The sequence below is a fragment of the Macaca nemestrina genome, chromosome 18 (assembly GCF_043159975.1).
Source record: "Macaca nemestrina isolate mMacNem1 chromosome 18, mMacNem.hap1, whole genome shotgun sequence".
In the NCBI taxonomy this organism is placed as follows: Eukaryota; Metazoa; Chordata; class Mammalia; order Primates; family Cercopithecidae; genus Macaca; species Macaca nemestrina.
Window position 1 is genome coordinate 4,241,504 of NC_092142.1, and position 22,650 is coordinate 4,264,153.

At 43.5% G+C, this 22,650-nt stretch overlaps 1 protein-coding gene and 1 long non-coding RNA gene across 2 annotated transcripts in view; both read right to left on the reverse strand.

Moving 5' to 3' along the window:
• The window catches only part of CREBB (CREB binding protein), a 158,632-nt gene that overhangs the window by 135,522 nt on the left and 460 nt on the right, over nt 1–22,650 (reverse strand).
• On the reverse strand, nt 1,637–22,554 carry LOC139359812 (uncharacterized). Its single transcript, XR_011616265.1, has 2 exons — nt 21,257–22,554; nt 1,637–18,850 (listed from the first exon to the last, which is right to left on the reverse strand). It is a non-coding gene; the product is annotated as an uncharacterized lncRNA (long non-coding RNA).

Sequence of the window (22,650 nt, forward strand, 5' to 3'; positions counted from 1 at the left end):
AATCTGTGCAGCCAATAACATTTGAAAACAGTCTCATCTGAAAAAAATGTCAAAGGCATCAGCCAAAGTATCCACAAAACACACCTTTCTTCAGGTTTTCTATAGTCTCTTCTTTCCTAATACCTTATTTTTTTCTTCGAATTCCACTTGGAGTTCCAAATTATTTGTACGGACAGGACTGGTTTATCACACCTTCTCCTGGAAATAAGAACTATTTTATGCTCCTACAGACATAATGCATTAAAATTATGCTAACAACTTCACGTTATAACGCGTGAGGCTGTAAGCTCCCTGAAAGCAGGGATCCTGTCTTGCTTATCTACTCAGTGCCTAGCATAAAATGTTTCGTATGTACTAGGCACTCAATAAACCCACGTCTGAGTGCACGAATTATAGAGGATACACAGTATCAACAAGCTGCCTGTCAAGTCAAAGATATAAAGCAGTAATCTTAAGTAATCTTAACGTTTACTACTACTTTCTGAAAACAGAAACAATAAAGAAGTCTCTAGAAATATTACACTAACTCATCTTTCTCTTTAAGACTTTTTCCTATTGCCCTCTTTACCTTTTAGGGGACCACCCAAGTATATTTCAGTCTTTGACTACAAACTCAGCATCAATGAACCCCAACCCTAGAACTGATACACAGAGTAAATGGCATAATGTGGAATGAGCAACAGTAGTGTGAGAAATAAGCAAGTAAGAGTTCAGATGCTGTTTTGTGATGTGTTCATATTTCTCTGCTTTCCCTCCCACACATATTTTATCTTCCTCACCCACTCCTAATTTCTCTCTCACATCCCTATTTCCTGTGAAAAAGGTCTCCTTTCTTTAGATTTTTTTTTCATGGTTTCTTTAGATTGTCTTTTGCATTACTTTTGTAATACCGTGAATATGTATTTGGTCTTCCACCCTGTCTCTGGCATACCACTCCTAAAATCCTGGGACTCTCCAAAGCAGGTTTTTTTTGGTTTCGTGTTTTTTTTTTTTTTTTTTGGCTCTGTCGCCTAGGCTGGAGTGCAGTGGCAAGATCTTGGCTCACTGTAGCCTCTACTTCCCGGATTCAAATGATTCTCCCGCCTCAGCCTCCCAAGTAGCTAGGATTACAGGCGCATACCATCACGCCCGGCTAATTTTTAGTAGAGACAGGGTTTCACCACGTTGGTCAGGCTGGTCTAGAACTCCCAATCTCAGGTGATCCACCCGCCTCAGCCTCACAAAGTGCTAGGATTACAGGTGTGAGCCACGACACCCAGCCAGTAATGTCTTTCTGTATGCTCACGAATTGACTGATGGCTGGCAGCCCCTAGATAGCTTCGGATGGGAGCTGGTCACCAGGAAGACCAAGGCATGACTGATTAGAGGACTGGGACTTTCAGCCCATCCTTAATTTCCCAGGAAGGGAGAAATGTTAAATTAAGCTGATAACCAACGGCCATTGGTTTATCAATCATGCCTATGTAATGAAGCCTCCATAAAAACCCAAAAGTAGAGGGTTCAGAGAGCTTCCAGATAGCTGAACACATGGAGGTTCCTGAAGAGTGGCATACCTGGAGGGGGGCAAAAAAGCTACATGGCCCTCTCACATGCCTTGCCCTATCACCTGATATTCAGTGGTATCCTTCTTAATATCTTTTATGATAAAAAAAAAAAAAAACCCGTAAACATGTTTCCTTGAGCTCTGTCAACTGCTCTAGCAAATTAATTGAACCCAAGGAGGGGCCTGTGGGAACCCTATTTATAGCCAGTCAGAAGCACAGGTAAAACAACTTGGGGCTTGTAAACGGCAGGGGGCGGGAGCAGTCTTGGGGACTGAGCCCTCAACCGGGGGATCTGACACCATCTACATGTCAGCTGGTGCCTGCTGCAGTACCAAGTGCTTACTCAGTGTATGTGTGTGGCTGGGGGAACCTCCACAAATCTGGTCCCAGAAGTGTTCTGTATTGACTGTTGACACTGAATATAGAAATAAATGAGTACAGGAGAAACCTGATTTTTCCCTACATCCTCAGACTTGTACTACAACCCTGACTACTCAAATGCTTCTATTAAATCTTTCAAAAGTTACACATTTTTATTCACCTATTTACCTACCCTCGAAAAACTTCCAAAAGGAATTTTTTCTTAAGAGATGGGGTCTGTGCTGCCCAGACTGGAGTGCAGTGGTCATTCACAAGTGTGATCACGATTCAATGCAGCTTCAAACTCCTAAACTCCTGGACTCAGACAATCCTCCTGCCTCAGCCTCCCAAGTAGCCAAGACTGCTGGCATGTGCCACTGTGGCTCCAAAAAAAATTTTTAATTTCTAAATTAACACTAGACACAGGAAGAGGTAATGCATATGTTACTTAGCTCAATTTAGCCAATCCACAATGTATAGATATTTCAAAACATCACGTTCTATATTATAAATACATGCAATTTTTATTTGTTAATTAAAATTTGAAGGAAAAAATCTACATACAAAAAACTTGATCCAGCAAGGGCAAAGCATCCTGAAAAAGTTCACATCTAAAGATAAGGAATCTAGAGAGTGGTGGAAGGATTCACAGCATTATTATTATTGTTCAATGACCTGGAGGCCACACTAGGCTCTCGGTGTGTTCACTGATCTCTTACTAATTAGACACTACGGACACAAGAAGTGCAGTCTGGTGTAGTGAGAAGAGTACTCAACCAAGCCCTGGTTCAGATCACAGCTGTCATCACGGCTACTGCCTCGCTGTATACTGCTCCTTAGCTCTAAAATGGAAGGACAGTTGGGTGCAGTGGCTCACGCCTATAATCCCAGCACTTTGGGAGGCCAAGACGGGTGCATCACCTATGGTCAGGAGTTCGAAACCAGCCTAGCCAACATGGTGAAACCCCATCTCTACTAAAAATACTAAAAAATACAAAAAATTAGCTGGGCATGGTGGCAGGTGCCTATAATCCCAGCTACTCAGGAAGCTGAGGCAGGAGAATCACCGGGAGGTGGAGGTTGCAGTGAGCCAAGATTGCGCCACTGCACTCCAGCCTGGACAACAAGGGCAAAACTCTGTCTCAAATAACATAACATAACATAACATAACATAACATAACATAACATAACAAAATAAAATAAAATAAAATGGAAGGACAGTAGCATCTGCTTCACAGGATCGTTGATCAAAGAATTAAACCATACAGCATTTAGCACTGAGCCTGGCATGCAGTAATGACTCAAAAAATATTAGTCATTATTATCACTGTCCCAAGCCCACCTCCCAAGGCACCTACGAGGGCTGAACCAGCCAAAGCCTGTAAGAACCTGGCCCCACAGGGCTGGTACAGAGCAGGCGCTCAACAGTCACTACTTATCAATGGTAGTGACTTGCTAATAAACTCAACCCTGGTGATCTCTGGCAATTCTAGTAGAATTAAAGGTTACTTTGCTTTGAAAGTTCTTGGGGATTATACAAAAAAATATATAACGGAATAACTCTCCATACCAAAAAAGAAAAAAAAGGAAAGAAAAAAGCTGTTTTATTAATATTTATGCCATCGTAAGTAATTTTTATCTAGGCATTTAAACAAGTTCCCAAAAGACATCTAACTTTTTTTCTTTTTTTACAATGACTATTAGGAAATAATTAAAGCAACCTCCTTCTAAAATCTTCTGTAATTCAGGCTTCTTTTATGCAGACACACCAACCCCTAATTAGAACAGAATAATGAGGTTGTACTTCACTCTCAACAGTGATCTTATCTTGACTAAGTCTTGCCCCTCCTCAGAATCAGTGATCTGCTGAAGAGCCAGGGAGCTTGGCTGGCAGCCCCCACCCTCCAGAAGGAAGCAAGTCACTGCAAGTCACTGCTCAGCGGCCCTCACTCAGTGCAGGATTGGCTGGTTTGAGACTAGAATAGAAGTCGGCCTCCCCAGAGGACCGTACTCTAATTCAGGAAGACAGCCCATGGACACCAAGTCACAAACTTAAACTGATTAACACGTATGTCATATTTTACAGCCAAGTGGAATAAGGTAGTGAACAAAAGTAGGAAAGGCTTCAAATAAGAGGCAAATTCTGAGCAGAACTTTAGAGGGAAAGGACACTAAGAAAAGACAATTCCAAAGAGACAGAGACAGAAGACAGCAAGGCAGGCAGGCAGAGCTGGCTGCTCTGGTGTGGTGAGCTTCAAGGGAAAAACTCCAAGATGGCAGGAACCCCAGGGTAGGTACGAGTTCCATACAGTGGGAAGGGCCTCACTACGGTAGGCAGTCCTGCTCTGTCGCCCAGGCTGGAGTGCAGTGACACAATCTTGCGTTATTAAATTTAGGTTTAGGCCGGGTGCGGTGGCTCAAGCCTGTAATCCCAGCACTTTGGGAGGCCGAGGCGGGTGGATCACGAGGTCAGGAGATCGAGACTATCCTGGCTAACATGGTGAAACCCCGTCTCTACTAAAAATACAAAAAACTAGCCGGGCGTGGTGGCGGGCGCCTGTAGTCTCAGCTACTTGGGAGGCTGAGGCAGGAGAATGGCGTGAACCCGGGAGGCGGAGCTTGCAGTGAGCCAAGATCACGCCACTGCACTCCAGCCTGGGAGACACAGCGAGACTCCGTCTCAAAAAAAAAAAAATAAAATAAAATAAATAAATAAATAAATTTAGGTTTAATAAACTGAATTGTCTTAAAGCCCTCAAGACAGCACTTAACATTTATACTAGAGTCTAGAATTCGGGTTTTCTTGTTTTCCTGTCATATGCTGTGTTTTGTATGATGAAGAATATTTAAGTGGACATTAACAATGATCTTCCCCAAGGAGTCCATTCATCATATAGTACATTCTAGTGAGGTTCTTCCTACTGTATCAGATCCACATATCTACCAAAGTGAGGCCCTTCCCACTGTATCGAATTCGTAGCTATTGAGGGGCTCCTGCCATCTTGAAGTTTTTCCCTTGAAGCTCTCCACGGCAGAGCAGCCAGCTTTGCCTGCCTGCCTGCCTTGCTGTCTTCTGTTCCTGCCTCTTTGGAATTGTCTTTTCTTAGTGTCCTTTCCCTCTAAAGCTCTGTTCAATGTTTGCCTCTTATTTGAAAGTTAAATTACAGGATATTCTTCATGTCACAGAAGGGTCCATCCAGGGGGACTCTTTTAGATGGAAACCTGCCTAGTAAGTACATTTAATAGGGAAACATCATGAACTTCAAAATTTGAAGGTAGGGGAAAGAAATCAAGCTACGGCATTAGGTTAAACTAACTGAAATAAAAATTACAGAACCTTAGAAACTGTGATGTAAATCAGAAGGGAAATATCTGATTTATCAAAAGCACTTAATACAATTTTCAAGAATGCTACCTGGAAAAGGTAAAATCTACTTTGTGTAATTGATTATAAAATTTTAGCTTTTTTATTCATTCTCAAATGTACTTCATGGGGTATCAGGTATCAAAAACATCCTGCTTCGCTGAATGATTGCTATTTACCTTCCATTTAAAGAACCCAAGCAAGACAGGGCCAGGCACAGTAGCTCATGCCTGTAATTCCAGTATTTTAGGAAGCCCAGGTGGGCAGATCACCTGAGGTCAGGAGATCAAGACCAGCCTGGCCAACATGGTGAAACCTCATCTCTACTAAAAATACAAAAATCAGCCAGGCGTGATGGTGGGTGCCTGTAATCCTAGTTACCTGGGAGAGTGACACCGGAGAATTGCTGAACTCGGGAGGCAGAGGCTACCGTGAGCCGAGCTCATGCCACTGCACTCCAGCCTGGGTGACAGAGCAAGATTCTGTCTCAAAAAAAAAAAAAAAAAAGGCCGGGCGCGGTGGCTCAAGCCTGTAATCCCAGCACTTTGGGAGGCCGAGACGGGCGGATCACGAGGTCAGGAGATCGAGACCATCCTGGCTAACACAATGAAACCCCGTCTCTACTAAAAATACAAAAAAATTAGCCGGGCGAGGTGGCGGGCGCCTGTAGTCCCAGCTACTCGGAAGGCTGAGGCAGGAGAATGGCGTAAACCCGGGAGGCGGAGCTTGCAGTGAGCCGAGATAGCGCCACTGCACTCCAGCCTGGGCGCCAGAGCGAGACTCCGTCTCAAAAAAAAAAAAAAAAAAAAAACCCAAGACAGTCCTTATTCAAAGTTCTTTGTCACCTGGGACCCTAAACTGTCCTGGAAATGCAGCCAGTCTATTTTCATTTGGTGCACTTATAAGTCACAGGAAAGTGCCATCCCCAGACAGCCAAGACAATGTTAGTTTCCTCAACATGGTTTGCGTGCTGCCTCTCTCAGCCCTGAAGGGTGGGTACAAGGGTGGAACAGAAGGTGGCTGTCATAGCAGCCAGCTCCCACCAGAACACAGTAATGACCTAGCAGCCCCTGCACATTAGCCCAATTATCTGGGACAGGAGAGCAAAAAAGGGTTGACTGCTGACCACCACCAGAGCTGAGAGGGGCACCAGACCCCGGAGAGGTGCTATAGTCAGCCGCCTGTCCACCCTGCTTACAGGGGGAGGGTTCTCCAGCCAAGAATAGTTCTGGAGGAGGAAGAATGTTGGGGCCGAGCTAGGATCTAGCCTTTGCAGAAGCAGCCCCAGACCCCAGATTCCCAACCACCTCAGACTCCCCAGCCATACCATAAGATTAAGCAAACGGACATCCAGAGACCAGGTCCTCTGCCCCAAATGCTGTGAGATGTAGCTGGCAGGCGGCAACAAGAAGTCAAGAAAGGGGGAAAGAGCATATTGCAGACGTGAAAGCAGACTTGGAAGTGCCAATTCCATGTACAACGAACACGTGGAGGCGTGCGGGCTATTTGAGAGCCACAAACAGAAAATGAATGTCTTAAGTCCAAAAAGTATGCCAGGACCAGATATAGTGGCTCACGCCTGTAATCCCGACACTTTGGGAAGCCGATGCGGGTGAACTGCTTATGTCCAGGAGTTCAAGACCAGTCTGGACAACATAGCAAAACCTGGTCTCTATAAAAAAAAAAAAAAGTACAAAAATTAGCCAGGCATGGTGGTACGTGCCTGTAGTCCTAGCTGCTCACGAGGCTGAGATGAGAGAATTGCTTGAGCCTGGGAGATGGAGGCTGCAGTGAGCCGAGATCACCTCACCGCACTCCAGCTTGGGTGACAGTGAGACCCTGACTCAAAATAATAATAATAAGGTACACCATAAAATGAGAGAATTCAGAAACAACTAAGAAGCACAACATGGAGAATCACAAGCTGAAGAACCTTAGTGTTACTCATCACAGATTATGCTGATAAAGAGTATCTGTGGCTGGGCACGGTGGTTCAAACCTGTAATCCCAGCACTGTGGGAGGCCAAGGCAGGCAGGTCACCTGAGGTCAGGCGTTCGAGACCAGCCTGGCCAACATGGCAAAACCCCTCCTCTACTAAAAATGCAAAAATTAGCGGGGCATGGTAGCACATGCCTGTAATCCCAGGAGGCTGAGGCACCAGAATCACCTGAACCCAACAGGCAGAGGCTGCAGTGAGCCAAGATCATGCCAACGCACTCCAGCCTAGGCAACAGAGCAAGACTCCATCTCAAAAAAAGAATATCTGCAACATATCTAACAATGTATATACTGAGAATATATATGTGCTGCTTTTCACATTTTTTTTTTTTCTGAGATGGACTCTTGTTTTGTTGCCCAGGCTGGAGTGCAGTGGCAAGATCTCGGCTCACTGCAACCTCCACCTACCGGGTTCAGGCCATCCTCCTGCTTCAGCTTCCCAAGTAGCTGGGACTACAGGCACACGCCACCATGCCCAGCTAATTTTTTTTGTATTTTCAGTAGAGACAGGGTTTCACCGTGTTAGCCAGGATGGTCTCGATCTCCTGACCTCGTGATCCGTCTGCCTCAGCCTCCCAAGGTGCTGGGATTAGAGGCATGAGCCACTGCGCCCGGCCTGCTTTTCACATTTTAAGACTCTACCAACACACAGGCTCTTGAAGGAAAATCTGCTATGATCAAAACTATAAATGCATATGCCTTTTAACCACTAATTCCATCTCTATGAATCTGTTCCATAGATTTGCTTGCCTGCATAACTTTACAAGGCTATTCATTAAAGCTCTGTTTGTGAGAAGACAAGACTGGAAATAACCTAAATGTCGATCAGTGGGGACAGGATTAAAGCAATTATGGCACAGCTCACATAATGGAATGGTAGGCAACTATAAGACGACAATAAAGGTATGCAGCCATGTGCACACTATGCTACCTCAGTTAAGAAGAAAAAGGCAGGAAAGGGGAAGAGAGAACTATGAGACAACAGTGTCTGCCTGAATGCAGATAAACCCTGGAAGACAGCACTACTTCCAGTGGTTACCTGGCAGGAACTAGGTGGAAGGTGGCTCTCTCTAAAAGTTTTGTCCTCTGAGTTTTCTGAGCCATGTGAATGAACTACTAGTTTAAGTAATTAAAGAAACTACTTTTTTTTTTGAGATGGGAGTCGATCTGCTCCTCAGGCTGAAGTGCAGTGGCGCAACCTCAGCTCACTGCAACCTCCACCTCCTGGGTTCAAGCAATTCTCCTGCCTCAGCCTCCTAAGTGGCTGGGACTCAGGTGCACGCCACCATGCCCAGCTAATTTTTATATTTTAGTAGAGACGGGGTTTCACCACGTTGGCCAGGATGATCTCAATATCCTGACCTCATGATCCACCCACCTCAGCCTGCCAAAGTGCAGGGATTACAGGCATGAGCCACAGCACCCGGCCAAGAAACTGATTTTTTTTAAGGCACCCCCACTGGAGGTGTACTGGTCCAGGTGATTAACTTCAGCACCAGGTGATAACACCTGGAATGGTTCCCGGTGCTCCAGTTTCCAGTTAGAGTGTTTATGATTTGAGGATAAAATCTGAAATGGGCTTACTATTAGTTTAAAGTGTATTTAGTGTACAAATAAGCTTAAAAGGCTAGAAAAGAAGGGCACTTTAAAGAAGAACTTTTCAAAAGTAAGTATTTTTTTCTAAAGGGATGTGACAATCGACATGTAACATTTTGTACCCAATGTTCACATAGGGAAATCTGACATTATTTCAAAATACTCAAAACTTAGTTGGCTGTCAGGTCTTGTGGCTTCTAGCAAATCAATGAAGAAACCTCTAATATAAAAATGATGCTAAAAATGGAGCTTGTGACAAAGGACGTGATGATCAGATGCCACACTAAAACAGTCACATTTTCCTATCTCTGGATGGCACCTCTTAGGGGTAATTTGTACTTTGTTCAAATAATTCTCATTACAGGTCTAAAGGTTTTGCAACACGAATTAACCAAAACTTTGCTTGTCACCATTTAACAGATTATCCTAATCACAAATATAAAAATAAAACAATACAAAAACATATATAACCCCAAAATATGTTTTGTTTTGAATTTGTTTTTAACTAGTTTTTCTTTTTTCAGTATGAAAGTAATACATTTATGGCTTTTTGCTTTAAAAAAAAAAAACTCAGAAGAAAATGAAAAACAGCCCCCAAAACATCCCTAGCTCAACCCCGAAAAACAATTTCTAGAAATTTCCTATATACACCATTAGCATATCTCTTTCTACCCCTAAAAGAGATCTAATTATCATTTTTGCTCTCAATCCTTTGTTTACTGATTCTCAATCTTGTCTTCGCTCCTAAGTACCCATCACTCTCCCTCAACTGGATCTGCAATGCCAGGGAACTCAGCTACTCTTCTGATGGAGCTTCACTGATTTTACCCTTTCTTTTCTAAAGGATTTCTGAGTCATACTCAGTGTTTTACAATCTCTACATTAATTAACTAAATTAATGAAAAGGTCTGGAGTTAATGAGAATGTTCTTAGAAGTCCTACCAATCAAGAAACTGTATCTGCTTGGCGTTGAAATAGGTTGCTAACCCACAGATACTTCTATTTCAAATACTAAGTAAGGTAGGTAATAAAAACCAGAAATTTTAAGAATCGATTCCAGGAATTGAGAGACAATAAACACAACTGCTGTGTGAGCTGGCTGCATGACATGCATTTTGATGACAATAACAAAACCTCTAATATTCTTTGAGATGACATGGATTTAAAAAAAAAAAAAACTTTAAGCCCAGGCAATATAGCAAGACCCTGTCTCTACAAAAATAAAAATAAAAAATTATCTGGGCTTGGTGGTGCATGCCTGTAGTCCAAGCTACTATGGAGGCTCAAGTAGGAGGATGGCTTGAGCCTAGGAGTTTGAGGCTACAGTGAACTATATATAATCTCACCACTGCACTCCAGCCTAAGTGACAGACAGAGCAAGACTCTGTCTCAAACAAAAAACAAGAAAACTTCAATTATTCCTATTTATATAATATAGTGAAAACATTAAAATTGTTTTGTGTTATCTATCTAAGTGCAGCACCAAAACATTTTACCATTAAAAAAGAAGACTTAATTAAAAGAAAGCCTGGGCCAAGCACAGTGGCTCACATCTGTAATCCTTAAACTTTGGGAGGCTGAGGTGGAAGGACTGCTTGAGCCCAGGAGCTCAAGACCAGCCTAGGCAACATAGGAAGACCCCATATCTCTACTAAAAAAAAAAAAAAAAAATTAGCCAGGCATAGTGGCATGCACCTGTCATCCTAGCTACTTGGGAGGCTGAGGTGGGATTGCTTGAGTCCAGAAGGTGGACACTGCAGTGAGCTGTGATCACATAACTGCACACCAGCCTGGTGGACAGAGTGAGACCCTGTCTCAAAATAAATAAAAATAAATTTAAAAAAAAATAGAACAGGCCAGGCGCGGTGGCTCAAGCCTGTAATCCCAGCACTTTGGGAGGCCGAGACGGGCGGATCACAAGGTCAGGAGATCGAGACCATCCTGGCTAACACGGCGAAACCCCGTCTCTACTAAAAAAAAAAAAACACAAAAAATTAGCCGGGCGAGGTGGCGGCGCCTGTGGTCCCAGCTACTCGGGAGGCTGAGGCAGGAGAATGGCGGGAACCTGGGAGGCGGAGCTTGCAGTGAGCTGAGATCTGGCCACTGCACTCCAGCCTGGGCGGCACAGCGAGACTCCGTCTCAAAAAAAAAAAAAAAAATAGAACAAAGCCTGCATTTCTAATACTAACATTTCCAACAGCTCTGAGATGCGTTATCAGTCTGAAAGGCACTGATAGTAGAATAACATATAATGGGCTACTTAGGGCAAAAAGAGTAAGAAGAGACCATATTTGCCTGGCTACGCACAGTACATCTCTAGATTATGTAAGAAACAGCTAACACTGGTTGCCTATGACCAGTGACACCAGAATCAGAGAGGAGGAAGGGTTTTCACCAATTACTCTGCTTTTTTGGAATTGTGAACCATATGAATATATTATCTACTGAAAAGAACTTAAAAAAACTTTTAAAAGAAAATTGTACAAAAATTTCCTAACATCTTAAATAAAAACACTAGCTCCAGTTCTTAAGCTGCTTTCCATGGGGCCCTTTTCCTCCCAAAAATGGGGCTCAGGAGGGGAAAGCATTGTCTACTCTCCCTACAGACCTGAGCTTGGATGAAAAAATACATCTTGGAAAAAGCTAATCTAAACTTCTGGAAAATAAATCACAAGAGTTCCCCCAATTACTCCAGACATGGGTTTTTTAAAAACTTAATTGTGTTTTATAAGCCCTAAAAAAAAATAAACTGGATTCATTGGTCTGACATTCAAGGCCCTTGGTGACGTTACCTCACCTTCAGATGCCGAAGCTGAAGCTCTACTCACCCTCAATGAGCTCCGGTGTCCTTCCTCCAACAAGCCTCCCTGACCACCCAGCCTGAGGCATCCACTTCCTTCCAGTCAGACATCGAGCTCGGTGTGAAATGCTATAGGCAATGGTGGGCACCACGGAACTGCTCACCCACACCACACAACTCAGAGTTCCCTGAGGACAGAAGCAGCTTCTGCCACCACTGTTATCACCACAGGTGATACACATAAAATGTGCTTAAATATTTGCTGAATAAAAGAATGAAGTGGTAGGAGTCAAGACTGGATCCCAGGCCCAACCAACCCCTGCAGGGCAGAACCACACCTTTAGTCTCCACCCTCTCAGAAGCAAAACCATGAGGCCTCCTAAATTCTGGTAGCCCAGTGAATATAACCCAAAAACTGTCACAAGAGTCAGTCCTCCATGCCTGCTATGTGTGCTGTTCCCTCCCGCCTGGAACAGTACTATCTGCTGTCTCCTATTCACCCTCAGGTGTCAGTGCTAACGTCACAGCCCCCGGGGACTTCCAATACCCTTCAAAACAGGCTCAGATCCTGTCTGGTGCCCCAGTCAGTGCACAGTATGTCCCCTCCAAGGTCACACCTGACTGCGGTTACCTGTCCAGTATCCATCACCACCCATGAGGGCAGAGACAGGGCCTGTCACGTCCCCACTGGATCGCCAGGGCCTACACCACAGCATAACAAATATTTTCTAAATTAGTGAATAATCCTGAACAGCGTGACCTAAGCCATGAATATTTTTGAAGGAGTCTTTCATCATTTGTTTTTTTGGAGTCTTGCATCTTTAAAAAATGATCGTTTTAAAGGAACTTTGTCATAAATATCTAGGTGATACATATCTTAAAGAAAACTCTAGACAAACAGGATAAGTAAATGTACTTACAGTTGTGCGGTCCAATACCGTAGCGACTAACCATATGTGGCCATCTTCATTTACTTAAATCAAATAACATTTAAAATTCAGTTCCTAAGTCACACTAATCACAATTCAAGTACTCAACAGCCACACATGGCTCGCGGTTCCAGTACCATGTCATACAGATACAACATAGAGCCACCCTCCCAAAAAGGACCACTGGACAGCGCTGGCTTGGAGGGCATCCTGAGAACAAAGGCATCCCAGAAAAAGGAAACATCTCAATCCACCCTCTTCCTGCTGGGAAAGAATCCATTCTCCCCTAAGTTTCAGTGACTGAGAAAGCCATCAGTGAAAGCAAAACACTTGATTCTCTCGCCATCATTCAAATGATTCCCTCAGAGACTTTTCAACAGAAGTTCAACTATGGGCAGGTGTGCTCTTCAAACAAAAACCGATTCCCACGGTAGTAGAGGAACAACCACAATGACACAGAAAATCTATCAATATTTTATGTCTTTCTGTTATTTTCAATAAATGTGACTTACTGAATATGTAAATCAGATTTAAGTAAAGATATCCACAAATTAGGGGAAAAATTCTTTGTCCACCACGGGGTAACTTTTACTTATAAAAAAAAATAATCACACCGAATCTAGGAGAACAGTAAAACAGTAACCTCCATTTAAAGAATTTCCTATTATGAATCTGCAGGAAGAGAAAAGTCTTACAGTACAGCACAGAGCTGAATCTGTTCCTTTCAAGGTCTGTGTAGCTGAGCCCGGGAGGAAATTGAGTTTCACTGGTATTCCTTTCAACCAACCTGACCAAACTGGACAGTGATCCCAAGGCCATTTTCTCTCCAACTCTGTTTTCAATAAAATACTATGTTTATAATTTCTCTGCATTCACTTTTCCCTTTTCTCTAAGTCCTAATCTAAATCAAGCCCTTGTTCTGAAGCAATAACTAGAAACACAGTTCCATTTAATTAAGAGTTCAATTTTCCAATAAAGAACAGTTGAACTGCAAACACAGACGCAGTAAAATGAGTCAAACGATTACCCATTTTGTAAGATTCTCGAATCTTAGCTCTTAATTCATTTTCTTACAAACTGGTTCCCAAACTGCACTAGAGTTGGTACTGGAAGCCAAATAGGTAGGGGCAGAAGCTTCCCATGTACTCAGTAAGAAGCCTCCTGATTCTGGGTCAGGCTACATCATCTCCATCCTCACTGGCCCAAGAGGTAGCTGATGGCTCATGTTTTCCCATACAATTAAACAATAATAACAGCTGCCTCAACCTGCCATATGCCAGGCACCCTAGTAGCCCAATGTACCAAGCTAATCACAGTAAGCAGAAACAGAGCCAGGCACAGTGACTCCATCCCACACCAGTAATCCCAGCTACTCAGGAGGCTGAGGCAGGGGGACTGCTGGAGGCTGGGAGTTCAAGACCAGCTTGGGCAAGCAAGACCCCAATGGAAAGAAGAAGAGTAGAGTACAGTAGAGAAGAGAAAAGAAAGAAAAGAAAAAAGAGAAAAGAAAAGAAAGAAGGAAAGAAGGGAGGGAGGAAAAGAAAAGAAAGACGGAAAGGATGGAAGGAAGGAAGGAAGGAAGGAAGGAAGGAAGGAAGGAAGGAAGGAAGGAAGGAAGGAAGGAAGGAAGGGGAGAAGAGAAGAGAAATGGAATATTGCAGGGTAAAAAGTCCCTTTTAGAGATCTCCCTCTCTGTGTGTCTCTCTCTCACACACACATACACCCCACCCTGCAAAACTCAAATGTGATGTCACCAGTCCAAGTCACATTGATGAGCTGGGAGCTGGGACTCAAGAGTCCACTCTGAGCAGGAGCCAGAGCTCCCTCCTCAGCACTACACTGACCACCTCCCAGTATAAAAAGCTCTGACATTTCCTTCAACTGTGAGTCACGGTTAGAAGGTTCTACTTTTAATCAGGTGACAAATACTCAAAATATTTTAATCCAAAGCAAATGGGTCAAACTCGTAGAGTCCATAATTGTCTAAGCAAACCCTAATTACCTGATAAATTTCTATAGCTCCTGAATGTCCTCATTCAGTTTGTAATCAAATACCCAAATCTCCTTATTTAAATGTTGTACAAGCCTTCTCTACAGGTTATCATAGAGAATAGTGACTTATTTTTCTATTTCACTGGTTATTTTAACCATAAAGTTAAAACATGTTTAGGTGGCACAGTTTTAATAAGAAAAATCCAACCTAGGGGGAGGAGAAGCAGCTTCTGAATTATAAAAAGATTTGCTTTACAACAGAATTGTACAACTCCACTACACAGCTAGTTTTCTCTCCTTATCACAGATTATTCAAATTTGAAAGGCTGAATTAGGTGCAACTGGAAGATACACCTACTGTATACAGCATAGTACAGGCATATTAGAAAGGCAAATTAAGACATTTTCAAACAACAGCAGACAGGACACCTAGAAATGGGAAAGTAAAGTCAGATTTAATCATGTAGAATTATTTTCCCCATTAGATTTTACTATTCTTAGCGATGGTTCAACTAAACAGTCTTTTGATTAATGGAAATGAAACACGGGGGAAAATGTCACACGGGATAATATCCAGATCTTTCTTAAGGGTAAGTTTTAAAAGGAATTCAACTTTTGGAGACAGAGCTCAAAAATAGCCTTGCTTCCTAAATTTAGAACCAGAAAACACCCTAAAGGCAGTATTTTAAATACAGCCACAGTCACTGCCTATACTGTCTAGGAAATTAATTAAAAAAAAACTTTAAAAAGAGAGGGGCCACTTTTGTTTACTTCCATGCCTTTCACACAGCCTTCCCCAATTTGATTTGTGTGCCCATGCTCAAATCTCTTCAAGTCCTGACCACTCCAGGACGCCCCAGGGACTCTGCTCGTGGCCTATTGTGGCACCCCTGTCAGCAGAGCACAGCCCCAGGCAAAGGAGAACAGGCAAAAGCCCCCACAGGCACTGCTCCCAAGGCTTACATTTCTGCATCAAAGACTCATGCAATGGGAGAATTTTCCTGAAAGCCAAGTTTGAGACTGACTGGGAAGAGTAGCATCCTTTTCCAGTTAAAGCAAGGAGTGTATCTGGAGGGATGCACTGCAAGGAAAAGGCCTCAGAGAGGACTAAAGGGAACGCTGGGCACATGTGCTAAAAAGCAGATGGCATGGCCAGGAGTTTCAGAGCTTAGGAGAGACTGTCTGGGGACAACCAGAAGACGACTCAGATGCAAGCAAGCCATGGGCCTACAATGATACCCCAGGAAACAAACTGTCATGGTCAGGGTGCTTTCCCCAACAGCCAGGAATGCATGGAAAACAGGCAGGCTTCCCCAACTCCTGGCTCTGTGCTGACTCAGCAGGAGGGCTGTCACAGGAGCCCAGGGCTCCTCAACCATGCCAGGGCCTGCCTCCCACTGGGGCATGCAGCCCTGGACTTCCGCACACGGGGACACTCAGGAAACAGGGGAGGGAGCAAATGAAGACTTATTCAGATCACCCTTTCTGGTTCCAGAGTTTTGGCACTTAACTGCATTTCTGTATTCTTTCCTTAAGTTTTGCCTCGAGGTTTCATCTTGTCAAGATGGTTCTAAGTTACTCACAGGCATCTATCTATCAGAATCCTGTGTACACTGCTACTGCTTAACAGGTACCTCAAGATAAATTACACACAGTAAAGAAACAGAATCACATACTTGTCTGCTGCTTAATCAGTCCATGAAATATGCTTCAAAATTATTAATTTTCAGTGTACATCCTGATCTGATTTAAAAGAAAAATTTCGGAACACACGACACCATTTAAGTTCTCCTAATTTTAAAATTTCATGGCCATCATATTCCTATTTTAAAAATACAATAAAAAATGGAGACAGAGTCAATGGTATAGATGACAGAATTCCCGGCTATGTATGTGTTACACTACCACACGCGTGCCTGCACACTGGTTTCTGGGGATATGAGCACATGGCTTCTGTCCTTTCCAGAACTGCTGAGAAACAGGTCTTGGTCCAATCAGACTAGCACTCCCAGTAAGTCCTAGGACTATACGGTATAACAACGTCCCTGGTTAACGCCAGTGTCAGTTCTCATTGAGCGCAGATGCCAGACATACATCATCTCAGGCCACCCTCATAACCACCCTGAGATGGGAATTGTTATTATCTCCATGTTACAGATGAGGAGACTTTGAGCTCAGAGAGCTGATATAACTTGCCCCAAACATGCTCTGGCCCCAGCACTCCTAAGGCCAGTTGGTTTGGTGACCGGGTGGGATACCATGGGTATGGAACTTGGATTACGGAAGCAAATAACAGACCCAACTTGAAGATAGGTGGCAATTTGCTTAAAAGTGAAATCTTAACAAGAAAATGATGAGAACTTTAAGGGACAAATACCATATAACTCTTTCACCAATTCCCTCAAATACTTCCTGAGGGCCTACTAGCTGTCAGGCGCTGTCCCTGGGGAGGGAAGCACTGGGAAAAGGGCTGTAGAAAGGCTCTAGAGTTCTTGCTGACTCTCACCTTCTGGTGTCACAGGAAGGGGAGGAAGCCTAGAGCCTGAGACGACAAAGAGGGATGAGAAATACCATGTGGGCCACCGGGGTCAACACAAAGCAAAAGAACAAAGAAAAATGCAGAGGGTCACCTGACTTTCTGATAAACTCGTCTGATTTTAAATCAAGTCATCCATAGAACAAAAAAGACAGAGGGAGAGGACCCTGCTAAGCTCTGAAGTGCTCCAAGACAGGAGACCCATGCAAGCCTGCTGCTCACCTGGGCTCTCTTGGCTCCACTTCATGCAGCTGGGGAAACTTGCCCTGCTGCTGTTGTCCTTAAAGCTGTCTCTGCAGCCGTGGCAGGCCAGTGCTCCCCAAGGGGTGCTCAGAGAATTAAGTCCCACGTTATATCAGAGTCACCAAATTGCAGCCCATGGGTCAAGTCCTCAGACACCAGTCTTTACAACTAAAGTTTTACTGGAACACAGCCATGGCCACTCGAATATGGCTACCTTCTTGCTGAAAAGACAGCCTTAAGTAGTTGTAACAAGAGACCTTATGGCTCACAAAGCCACACACGTGCTCTCTGGCCCTTTACAGAGAAAGTCTGCGGACCCATAAATAGGCTAAAAAGAGTTCTAGGGTCAAACAGGATTGAAAGTGGTCCAACTGCAGCCCCTCGCTCACAGTGCCCCATCAGCACACCAAGGCTCTGGGAAAGTCCGCAGTCAGATTCCTCAGCTACAACCAACCGCATCTGAGCACAAACCCTTTGTTGAGAAACACCTCTTAGCATGCCCTCTAGTTTCTTGGAATACATGTGAAGAGCTGATTTGAGTGAGGTAAAGAGGGGTGCCCTCACCAATGGGACCCCAAAAACTAAACTGACAAGCTTTTGCAATCTTCAGAAACTCACAATAAGGTACATTTCATCTTAACTAAAGTAAGACACACTTTGGCAAAATCATTTTCCTGTTTTCAAATACATCAAGTAAAAACACAAGCAATTATGGACCCCCCAAGTAATCACATACTTTGTCACACAATTACAATGCACAACTTAGAAGCTGTGAAAACACAGGCTACTAATCTAAGCATCAACTTCCAACTGCAGGACTCCGTCTCTTTGTAAGTTATGTTCAATTCCGTTTACAGAATCAAATCTGAATGTTCAGCCAGGAGCCACTTTCCATCTTCTGAAGGCCCTCTAAGGTGCCCTGCACATGACTTGTCCTTGCCTACCTTCATCCCTGAGGACCTCTGAATGGGGTCACCGCTGTCACCCCTCTGTTATTCAAAAGTGAAGCACGGTCATGAAACGTCCTAGCCCTAAAGGTCTCTATGACAACTTTTATTCCTATTTAGACAGAACTCACTGATGGGGTAACATAACTGTTTCTCATTCTCCCTGAGGTAAACAGGAACATGAGCCCACACACTTCACGCTGAGGATAACACCAGAACCAGAGGGAAAAGGGGGAGCCCCTAACCCAGAGGAAGAATACACTCCTGGCTGCCCCCACCACAGGTGGTTACAAACCTACCCCCTAGTGACCTCATTTCGGTGGGAGAGGGCCCCTACTGAAACTTACCAAGCATGGGAGGTTCCTGGGTCCTCAGTTCAAGTAAGTGCATTGTTACAGATAGAGACTTAGAAAACAAATACACAGAACCATTGACTTTAACAATCTAGGTTGGATCTGGTTTTGACCCTGTATCACCTCTCAAGTCCAGTTCCTCACCTAGAAAATAGCAGTAACAGCATCTTCCCTTCCTCACAGGACGCTGTAAGGAACAAACTGAGGTGATATGGAGAAAAGCACTCTGATACATAATACATACATACCACACATACATAACAGATCATTTGGTTGACAACTGTATTCGCCATCGCTTTCTTTAAATAAGCTTCCCTATTGCATTTAAAAGGATTCACGTCATAAAATGTAATCAAAACTGCTTAGAGCCACTTATACAGCACAGGATGAAATATAGCTATGTTCAATCTTCAGGATGTAGTTTTTCTTTTCCTTTTTCCCCCAGAGACAGGGTCTCTGTCACCCAGGTCAGAGTGCAGTGGCATGATCACAGCTCACTGCAGCCTCAACTTCCTGGGCTCAAGCGATCCTCCTGCCACAGCCTCCTGAATAGCTGGGATTACAGGATTGTACTATTACACCCAACTAATTTAAATTTCTTTTGTAGAGATAGTGTCTCACTATGTTGCTCAGGCTGGTCTCCAACTCCTGGCCTTAAGCAATCCTCCTGTCTCAGTCTCCCTACGCATTGGGATTATAGACATGAGCTACCACCCTGGTCTGCAATTTCAAAAACTTTAGAAACAGTCTGTTGTGTGCAAATTTTGCAATAAAGCTGACCAAAAAAACCCTAGAAAACAAAAAGCAAAACAAAAATAAAGTCTACTGCTTGCCTGGATATTTGTCTTATACTGTTAAATCATGAATCTCTGCTGTTGAAAGACACAATACACTATTTTAACTTGGATATATTAAATAAAGAAGTTTCCAAAACACCCAACTAACTATATACTGGAAACATGAAGTCCCCACTTTTTGTAAGGGTGCCAAGTAAAGGAAGACCTCATCTATGAGAAAGTGTTAAGGCTTCAACACAATACAAGAAAATGCTACTTTTAAATCTGAGGCCATCCAATTCTGTGCCTCTCCGGGGCTGCTGCTTCAGCAGGGTGAAAGGTACTGTTTTTCCTTCTTCCTCTTGCTACCCTCCTTCGCAGCACATTCCCTATTTCTGCATCACATCTGCGTAAGCTTCCCAGCCTTCAGCGACTTCTGTTTGTCATCAGTGGCAGTGACATTTAATTCACTCCGAGGTGCTGCCTGACCTTAGGGAGTGCTGTTTGCAACATCCATGCCCCCGATGAGCAGCACCCTGGCTGAGCAGCTCCCCAGTGTTGGCGGCACTTTTCTCTCAGCTCACTGCTACCCTGCACAGAAACATCTAAGTGACACTGGTGGCCCCACAGGCCAGTCTCTACAGACATGCACTGCAGTCTAAGTAGCTCCTGTTTCTCAGGCTGCCAAGGCCTCCTCCTCCTTTCAATCCCTCAGCTCCCAGACAGAGGTCCCCCTCCCTCAAATTTGATCAAATTTGATCTCATGCACAGAGCACAGACCCTGCTCCCCTAGGCCCAATTTTCCCCTGGGAGCCTCAGAGACACATCCCCTCACTAAAATAAGATTGAGTCTCTCAAGAATGTTATTCTCGGGTCTGTCCCACCTAACCAAATGCCTTCAGTCCTTTGAATGTATTTAATGTAAAAACTCAAGCCATTTATTTGTTTAATATACATCCCTAAGATCTCTGTCCATCTCATTACTCAATTTCTTAGACTAGCAGTTACACCAGACAAGGTGTCCCTTGTTTTTTTTAGAGACAGCGTCTCACTCAGTCACCCAGACTGGAGTGCAGCAGTGCGATCTCGGCTCACTACAACCTCTGCCTCCCAAGTTCAAGCGATTCTCATGCCTCAGCCTCCCAAGTAGCTGGAATTACAGGTGCATGTCACCATGCCTGGCTATTTTTTTGTATTTTTAGTACAGATGGGGTTTTACCATGTTGGCCAGGCTGCTCTCGAACTCCTGACTTCAAGTTGATCCACCAGCCTCCCCCTCCCAAAGTGCTGGGATTACAGGCATGAGCCATGGCATCCAGCCCCTTGTTTAATGTGCTTGACAATGATCCCTTCCTTGGTCCTCCACACTAACAGACCCTTTCACAATAGTGTGATGGTGATGAATGTGTAACTCAGGACCCAACTTAAGTATGATGTCGACTTTCTACTTTGGATTAAATCAGAGTCATTTAAAGCTGACTTTTGGTCCCACAAAAGAGCCCCTGTGCCTTACAAGGATCAAAACTGGAAAGGAAGAGGGAAAAGCTGGTTAAGTGTGGAAAATCCTTTCTGATCAACTTGTTATTAAGCATCTGATCATCCAATAATGGAAACTACTATGGAAAAAGCTATCCTTCGGGCTCCATCTTGGAAACAGCTGGATGTAAACAGTAGGATAAGCCTTTTTGTTAAGTCTTGTGTTACTAATTGTCCCCCTTTTTAAGACAAAATCTACAACAAATTCATTCAACAATAGCAAAGCTACAAAGCCGTCCAGGTTACCAGTTTCAGAAGACAAGCTTCAAAGCTGAACTCACCTCGTATGACCTACGTCTCACAGAACTGAAGACTACTCAAACACAGCAAGATTAATGAAGCAACTGAGATCTGTTTTGCAGTACAACGGCATTTAAACTATTGTTTCCAAATTTCTCACTTCAGTAAGTTCATTTCATAAGATTAATGTCAAACTCAACTTTTATCAGCTAAAAAGAAAAACATTATTAGTGATTTTTACATACCATGAGCATCATTTACTCCTCCCCACTGTTTAAGAAATTTTAACTAGATAAGAATCTCCTTATGATTGATTTTTAAAAATCGTTTTTCACTTCCACATTAATATTAAATGTCTCTTATCATAACTTGATTCCAGGAATTGTATTCAAACTTAAGCCACAAAATTCAAGTTTTGTTTCAACAGCAATAGCAGTTTTTTGAATATGCTAGTGGTCGGTCACAGAACTATTTCCACAAGTTGAACAGCTGTGTCTAGCGCAAATCTGAAGGCAGCAATGTAATTCAATTTGGACTTATTCATTAGAAACTGATTTTCAGATGCTGCCACTGCAAGACTACTGGAGAAATGCAAGCTGCGCTGGAGACGGAATTGTTCGCAGCGGCACAGAAGTTTCTGCTGCAAAGGAGAGAGCTCTAAAAGAGGAAATACAACTAGTTCATGTTACCATGAACCAGCGCAGCAGGACCCAGAATTACTGAATGAATAGAAAACTAAATACTTCTCTTAAGCAGCAATGATTACTTAAGAAAGTTTCCAGGGAAGCTATTAAATGAGAGGAAACAAACAAAAGATGATTTATTCAGTATCCTGCTACATTTTTTTGAAAAATTGGAATTCCTACATGCCTTAACATAATTTTTTGTACATCTACACTGTGAAAGCAACACAAACTCAAATGGAGATGGCAGCCCAAATGAACTTAAATCTGCTGTTTAACTTTCTTTTGAAGTTACACATGGAAATGAAACACACCACAGCAACTTTAATGACATCTTGCTAACGAAGTTTGGATTTTGAAAAATGGAATGACTAGTTCACTAAAAACAACAACAACAACAACAAAAAAAAATAACAAAGAGTTTTGAAAATAAGCACTAAGCATCTTTCCAAGGAACTCACTCATTCCAAGAAACTTCGGTTCTAACTCGCAAGCTGGCGGCTGCTGTGAGTATCCTCTGACTGCAGCCTGATCAATGTGTCGCCAATCCAGAAAATACACTGCGCTACCTTTGGCCGCGATCTTGCTTTCTCTAAGCATCAAAGGTACCCTCCGCTGTCATTCCTCTGGACGGCCACGCGTGTGGACACGGCCGCGGATGGATGCGTAGGACATTACCAAACAAACCCACACACTGCACTTTACTTCTTCCCTCCTGGAGTGCCACTCGGGTCCCCGCGAGGAGGGCTGAT